The sequence below is a fragment of the Trachypithecus francoisi genome, unplaced genomic scaffold (assembly GCF_009764315.1).
Source record: "Trachypithecus francoisi isolate TF-2019V2 unplaced genomic scaffold, Tfra_2.0 Lachesis_group7, whole genome shotgun sequence".
Taxonomy (NCBI): Eukaryota; Metazoa; Chordata; class Mammalia; order Primates; family Cercopithecidae; genus Trachypithecus; species Trachypithecus francoisi.
This window is the reverse complement of record NW_022681472.1, coordinates 56,370,331-56,377,323: the sequence shown is the minus strand read 5'-3', so window position 1 is coordinate 56,377,323 and position 6,993 is coordinate 56,370,331. Positions and strand designations below refer to the sequence as shown.

Genomic DNA, 6,993 nt, shown 5'->3' with positions numbered 1-6,993 from the left:
TGTGGGCATCATTTAGTGCTATAAATTTCCCTCTACACACTACTTTAGATGTGTCCCAGAGATTCTGGTATGTTGTGTCTTTGTTCTCACTGATTTCAAAGAACATCTTTATTTCTGCTTTCATTTCATTATGTACACAGTAGTCATTCAGGAGCAGGTTGTTCAGTTTCCACGTAGTTGAGTGGTTTTGATTGAGTTTCTTAATCCTGAATTCTAGTTTGATTGCACTGTGGTCTGAGAGACAAGTTTGTTACAATTTCTGTTCTTTTACATTTACTGAGGAGTGCTTTACCTCCAACTGTGTGGTCAATTTTGGAATAAGTGCATTGTGGTGCTGAGAAGAATGTATATTCTGTTGATTTGGGGTGAAGAGCTCTGTAGATGTCTATTAGGTCCACTTGGTGCAGAGCTGAATTCGAGGCCTGGATATCCTTGTTAACTTTCTGTCTCATTTATCTGTCTAATGTTGACAGTGGAGTGGTAAAGTCTCCCATTATTATTGTGTGGGAGTTTAAGTCTCTTTGTAAGTCTCTAAGGACTTGCTTTATGAATCTGGGTGCTCCTGTATTGGGTGCATATATATTTAGGATAGTTAGCTATTCTTATTGAGTTGATCCCTTTACCATTATGTAATGGTCTTCTTTGTCTCTTTTGAGATTTGTATTTGGTGCTTCAACAGTAAGCCACAAAGGCCAGCTCTGGTAATAACAAATAAAAGAGTTTATGAAAAGGGAATTGGCTAACGCACAGACTTAGCGGGAGCCTGGAGAAGCAATTTCATAGAACGATGTCCAAATATATGCTACAGCCCTGTCCTGATGAGGAAGCTGCTGCCACCAGGGCAAGGGTTCCCATCCAGGTAACTCCACTGATGCCATCTTAACCACATTTCTTCGCAAAGAAACCTCTGTTACCTGCCTTGCCAGCAAATTGGGTTCTGTAAGGTCCTCACTTCTAAGTCCAGGTCCCCCACAGGTAACTTGATTGGGAGAACCCAGCTCATCTTACTTGTGCGCTAATGGCAGAGGAGTTTGTAAACTGAATTTTCTGGGTTGTTCCAGGTGAAAGTAGGACTTACAAAGCAGGACATTTCCCAAGTAGAGCAAAGGTGAGTTTAAAAAGTTGCTGAACAGCCAGGAAACATGGCAGGTGTTTGTTTCATTCAATTGCTTAATGGGCCCCAAAGCCAACATCCACCATCCACCAATGTTAAGCACAACATTAACTACAACAAAATTCTCCTGCCTAACACAGTTCAGCTCTCCCTCATGCAGGCTAAAAAGACTCCTCTTCTGCCTGAAGTGGGGGTAGCTCAAACTCAAGTTCAAACAGTAATGGGCCCTCCAAAGTCAAACAAACAAAAGAGAAGCCATCTCATCTTTTATTGGAGAAAACTAGCAAGAGTATTTATTGTATAAAACTTTTGGGGAGCGATTGCTTGATTAAAGAATTATCAAGAACCCAGTGGGGCCAGGCGTGGTGGCTCACATCTGTAATCCCAATGTTTTGGGAGGCCAAGGTGGAAGGATCACTTGCGCCCAGGAGTTCAAACCAGCCTAGGTAACATAGGGAGACTCCCGCCTCTACAAAAAATTAAAAAATTAGCTCAGCTTGGTGGTGCATGTCCCATTCCAGCCAAGACTACAGGCTACTTGGAAGGCAGGAGGATCGCTTGAGCCCAGAAGTTCAAGGCTGCCATGGGCTATGCTTGTACCACTGCACTCCAGCCTGGGTGACAGAGGCCCTGTCTTAAACAAACAAAAACCGATGGGGATCTCTCCTTTTGTTTATTTTTATTTATTTATTTATTTGTTTGTTTGTTTGTTTGTTGATTTATTTATTTGTTGGAGACAGAGTTTCTCTCTCTCGCCCAGGCTGAAGTACCGTGGCACGATCTCAGCTCACTGCAACCTCCACCTCCCAGGTTCAAGAGATTCTTGTGTCTCAGCCTCCCAAGTAGCTGGGATTATAGGTGCGCAGCATCATGCCTGGCTAATTTTTGTATTTTTCGTAGAGATGGATTTTCACCATGTTGGCCAGGCTGGTCTCAAACTCTTGACCTCAAGTGACCCACCCGCCTCAGCCTCCCAAAGTGCTGGGATTACAGGCGTGAGTCACCGCACCTAGCTGGGCACCTTTCCTTGTAAGAGCTCACTTATTCCTTGTCTCACACAGGAGAGAGGAGCTATTCCAGAATCATCTCTCCAGCTTCCTCTGAAGTGACAGACGCTTTGGACTCTGAGTGACACACATCAGGGAACGGAGCTGCCCCCTCATAAGGGCTCGAGATGTCGCTGTCCAGACCAGCAGCACTGGTGGGCTCTGAGCCGTGAGCATTGCCTTTCCTGTGTTGTGCAGCTCTGAGCCAGGTTCCCAATTACTCTCCACATCCCTTTTCCCCTAAGCTGCTCTCCAGAAAAGGACCACAGTCAAGTGTGAGGGGTCATTCATTCTTCTCTGGTTATGTTAGAATCCTAGCAGCACTGTCAGGTCTCCCAGAGGTAGTGTCCTGTGACCTACAGGCTGAGGCTCCAAGTGTGAGAATGCTGCCCACAGTTACCCAGGAGCCGACAGCAGAATTGGCACTAGCATCCAGTTCTCTACTCTCCCACTATAGCACCTCTTGTTCAGGGATATTTGCATTTTAATAGAGGATGTAGACTTAAGCCAAAGGACTGAGTCTCCTGTTGTGAAACATCAGTCACCTTTGAGCCCTCATGCTAAGGATTGCTGGGGATCAGCTCAGCCTTTTCCAGGAGGCCACTGGCAGGTCACGATAGAGTGAACAGAAATGCAGCTCTGTGACACCAGCACCCAATGGACCCCTGATGCCCTCCACTCACAGGCAATTCAGACCATCAGCCTAGAGGAAGGGAGCCCATTTTCCAGGCCATCCCAGCCCACGGCTGTGAAGTCTCAGCACCCCAGGTCCCAGTGAGCATGTTTCTCTTTTACTCCTAACACCCAGGGAAATGCTAGCCCCTTGGTCTTGCTGGCCAAGTTCAGCTTCTGTTACCATCTCAGTTAGCAAAGCATGTGTTAGAGGAGAATCCACAGGAATTCAAGTGCCCTCCTCTCTCAAATGAAGGAGTAGGGCTATATGACCTTTAAAGTCCTTCTGGGCCCAAATTCATGAGAATCCCAGTGGAGGAGAAAGGTTCCGTTAGGGCTTCAATGCCTGTAAACTGTGAACTTATCTGCATTCTAACTAGAACCTGAAATGGGATGACAGTCACGGCTCTGGTGCCAAGAGCCAAGACATTCTGATGGCAGCGCTGGTTTACTCATGGCGTTAGGAGGTGAATGCCCGAGACTCTGTGGGATCAGGGATGTCTGTCTCATGCTGTCTGTGCTGGCCTTTGTCTGTTCAATATTCAGAGAGCTAGAAGCAAGGTTGGGGCTGCTGCCTCCTCTGGGAATGTGCCAGCTTTTCTCACTGCTCTGCCCCACTTGTTGCCCCCGATGGAACCCCTCAATCCTGTCATTCAGCTGAACAAATGCTGCGGTGTTCATTTAATTTCTCAAATAAGGTTTATCATCTGTATATAGGATGGATGACTATCAATCTGTGCAAAAAGTGTTATGACCCTGTTGAAGCTGTGGCTTCACAGTCCAGTCTCAGAGTAAGACCACGATACATGAAAGACAGTCTAGCCACCAAAAAGCGATTAGAAATCACATAAGGCCTTTATTTGTACTCCTTGGCCATCCTAAAGAAAATGGGTGTCAGGCAATACAGTTCTCAGCCCTCCTTCTCTTTTTCTCTGCTTCCTTCTTAACCCACAAATGCCCTAGCTTCTCTTGCCTCTGAAATCTCGGGGAAACCCTCTCTAATACTAGTCTGGGTGCTTCTTATCCTTCTACTCACTTGACTTTCTGCATTACCAAAGCTCCCAACATCTGAGCTGGAAACACAGAACCCTGATGAGAGGCAGGGAGGGCAGCGCTGACCCATCAGGACAGCTGTTCCTGAGCAGGACCAGATATTTACCAAAGCAGGTAAGTGTTCATCCAGCACATGCTTGGGGCCACTTCCTTGGGATCCACCCTACTTTCTCATTCTGAAAAAAAAATTCTTATACATTTCAAATTTGTTGTGGCACCTCAGAATAGAAGGTCAGTGGTGACCATGGGACAGAGCTAGAAGAAACATCAGTACCCGTGAAAGAAAATTTAGTTGTGCATTACAGGTGGGAGTTACTGACATGAACAGAAGAAAGGAGGAGAGAAGAGTGGCGACGATGCTGATTGGTTGCAGTCAATCTGCATATCTATTATGCTGAAGCTGGCTCAGTAGGTAAGAGCTATAACAATACTAATATTTACTGTGTGGATTATGTGCCAGGTACTTTACACTCTTTTGTTTATTCTGCATGACAACTCTGCAAGGTACTCTCCCTCTGTTAGGGAGAGAATTTAAAGCTAAGAGAAGTTAAGTCATTTGCTCAAGGCCTCACATGTCCGTAAGTGGTGGAGTCAGGATTTGAACCTAAGCAATCTGATCAGAAACCATGCTTGTAACTTCTGCCCACACTCTACTGCCTCTTCACAAAGCAACGTTCCATTCCGGAGGGTGAAAAGAGAGGTATACAGAGACTCAAACAAGGCCACAGGGCACGTGGGCAGCACTGGTGCTCTCTGCACAAAGATAGGAAAATCCCACTGTTACGAGATGCGCTGCTTAGGAAATGCTGCATTGGCATTATCTTAGTCAACACAGCAAACCGCTGTAAGAAAAAACCCACGATATTAACAGCTGAACACAAAAATGTATTTCCGACTCGCACAAACTCTAATCAGACATTCCTGGTCAGGCAGCAGTCCTGGGCTCTTCCTCCACCCAGCGGCTCAGGGCTCCAGGCCTCTGTCCCTTAGTGACACAAGCTGGGGAAGAGAGTGAGGAAAGCCACACTGGATACTTAACCCCCTCAGCCAGAAAGTGACACATCTCTCAGGCTCTTATTTTACCGGCCAGAATGAAGGACATGGGATGGGTTGAGAGGCTGGGAAATGGAGTCCCTGGTTAGTCACCTACTTCTCAACAGCAAGTTCATACTATGCCGATCAAGGAGTCAAGGAGATCATGACTTTTCAGGGGTCAACTAGCCATTTCTATCACACTTGAGAGACGGGAGGGTGATATGATGATCTGGCAGAGGTTAGTAAATGGCACATGAATTTCAGCATTATTTGGGCTGTGTTAGAAGTGGGACAACCCAGGGATGTAGGCTGGGTGCTTCTCTTAAGGAGTGACTCCGGGGGTCAAGCTCATTCCCCAAGCATCTGTGACCTGCTGACTCTTGGCCTAGGCACACTGATTGGCTCTGCCCCAATCTGTATGTCTTCCCCAGACTGTATGTCTGCCCCGGCATACAGTCCAATGTCACTGAATCTGAACCCCAAGGCAGCCTTGCCAGAGATTTGGTTTCTGAGAGCAAGGCCATCCTTCCTGTGGCCTGAGTTAGAATCAGTTCTGTCTGGTCACATGACATACTGAGGTTTTTAATAAGCCTTTGTTGACTGGCGACTCTGAGAGTTCAGGCAAGAAGTATTGAATCCCAGTATCTAAATTTGCAGCCTACAGACATGTAGAGAAAGAATTTGAATTAATGTGGCTGTCAGAAGGGAAAGGGGCCAAAAAAAAGGGTGGACAGATTCTGAGCAAGAAAAAACACACCAGGCTGTTCTCAGAATCATATTTCAAATTCCAAGGTTTATGTCTTTTTCCCCCCCCTCAAATAGTCATTAATTATGGATTGTGTGTCTCTTGGAAGTTTGTTAATATTATTAGTTTTGGAAAGGCGTTTCCTGCTTCTTTTCCATATGCAACTATTTATTTAGTCAGCTGGTTCTCATTTCTGAATGTAGGTTCAGTGGCTCAGGGATAATGGGCTGAAATGTCTCAAACGAAACTCAAATAAAGAACTTTGATTATTGTTTTTCAGGAGTGGATGAACACAGTATTGAATCCATTGGAACTAACCCGGCCTTTAAAAAAAAAAAAATGCTCCTAGATGGAAATAATAATGGATTTGAAAACACTTGAGCTCCACATTTTCTGAAATGCCAGCTCTCTTTCTGCATATCTGAGGCTTTGTACTTGGAGGATGGTCTACAACTACCCGCGAAAATACCCCTCAGAGGAAAACCATAATATTTCCCTTGGTTTCCAGATGAGGAAACAGATTCTTAAAAAGACAAACATCTCTCCAAGGTCACGGGGCAAGCACAGAACTTGGAGACTCTGATTCCCAATTTCTGACCCCCTTGTCAATTTCTATCAAGGACACAGGATAGACTCATAGGGATCTAGTGAGTTGTTATGAGAACGTTTAGGATAATTGTAGGAATTTCCATTTGAAATTAGTGCTCAGTGCCTTAGTTAGCATTAGAAAGTCACATTAAAAAGCCTCCAAAGGGTCATTTGAGCCCAGGAGGTTGAGGCGACAGTAAGCTGTGATCATACCACTGCACTCCAGCCTGGGCCACGGAGCAAAACCCTGTCTCCAAAACAAACAACAACAACAACAAAACCACCTCCGAAAGAGGAAAGTTTGCCTTTATTTGAAATCCTTGTGTACCTATCAGCCTCACTCCACCTGCCTGACTCCACTCCATGCCTCCACTATGACACCTTGACACTTCTCTCATTTCAACACTGCAGCTTTCTCAGTTGCCTACTTGATGCCCCCTTCCTGCCACTCAGGTGACCCTCTTCCCTCTCTGCACAAGAACAGCCAGTTTAAATGGGCAGGGCTCAGGCTGAGAGTGGTCTTGGGGGCCCAAACTCTTGTGTGTTCCAGTGCCCAGATGTGGGCTGTGGTGGACAGGACCAGGCTCAGCTGCCGCAATGGGTTGGTGGGACAGAGCTGAGATAGCACGGCAGGAGGTCACGACCTTGGCCACAGGGGCAGGTGGGACTCTGAACCAGAGATGGTATCAGAGGCAGCTGTAGAGTAGACAGCTGTGGTGTCATGGAAAAGGGAACTTTGG

The 6,993-nt window shown here is 46.1% G+C and overlaps 1 long non-coding RNA gene across 1 annotated transcript; it reads left to right on the top strand.

Moving 5' to 3' along the window:
• Positions 1–4,037: 4,037 nt before the first annotated feature.
• LOC117079195 lies at positions 4,038–6,039 on the top strand. The gene is made up of 2 exons (XR_004435305.1): positions 4,038–4,297; positions 5,946–6,039. It is a non-coding gene; the product is annotated as an uncharacterized LOC117079195 (long non-coding RNA).
• Positions 6,040–6,993: the final 954 nt, after the last annotated feature.